Raw genomic sequence first — 514 nt, 5'->3', positions numbered from 1 at the left:
CAGGCCCACAAACACATACAATTGCTTTCATATAACTAAAAATAGGTATATGTAAAGAAGCTTATTAAATTCAACAACAAAAAAAAATGGGAAAGATGTAAGAAATTTGAAATTGGAAAGCAGTACATTTTACAAACTGTAAGCTGCAGCTTGTGAGAGATACCAGCTTGTTCCCCAAGTTCATAGGTTGGTATGAGTCTGAACATATTGCTGAGCTGTTCCAATTATATAGGTTTGTGTGTGTGTGTGTGTGTGTGTGTGTGTGTTTCTTACTTTTGAAATACTTGTCTGAATCCAAAAGGAAATTGCCATTGTGTCATCCTCTTGGTGTGTATTACTTTTTTTTATGGACTCGAAATGGATAAAGGGAAATAAATAGGAAAACATATAGGAATAGAAATGGTAGAATTGATAAAGGAAAAGCACTTCTGTAAATAGTGAGCCAGTGAGCTGGGCAAAGGCATATGCCCCAAAAGCTACTTTTTCTAAAGAATATTTTATATTATTATTTTTT

The sequence above is a fragment of the Nannospalax galili genome, unplaced genomic scaffold, assembly GCF_000622305.1.
Source record: "Nannospalax galili isolate Female #2095 unplaced genomic scaffold, S.galili_v1.0 scaffold18, whole genome shotgun sequence".
Lineage (NCBI taxonomy): Eukaryota > Metazoa > Chordata > Mammalia > Rodentia > Spalacidae > Nannospalax > Nannospalax galili.
The sequence above is the reverse complement of the archived record's forward strand: the minus strand, read 5'-3'. Positions refer to the sequence as shown.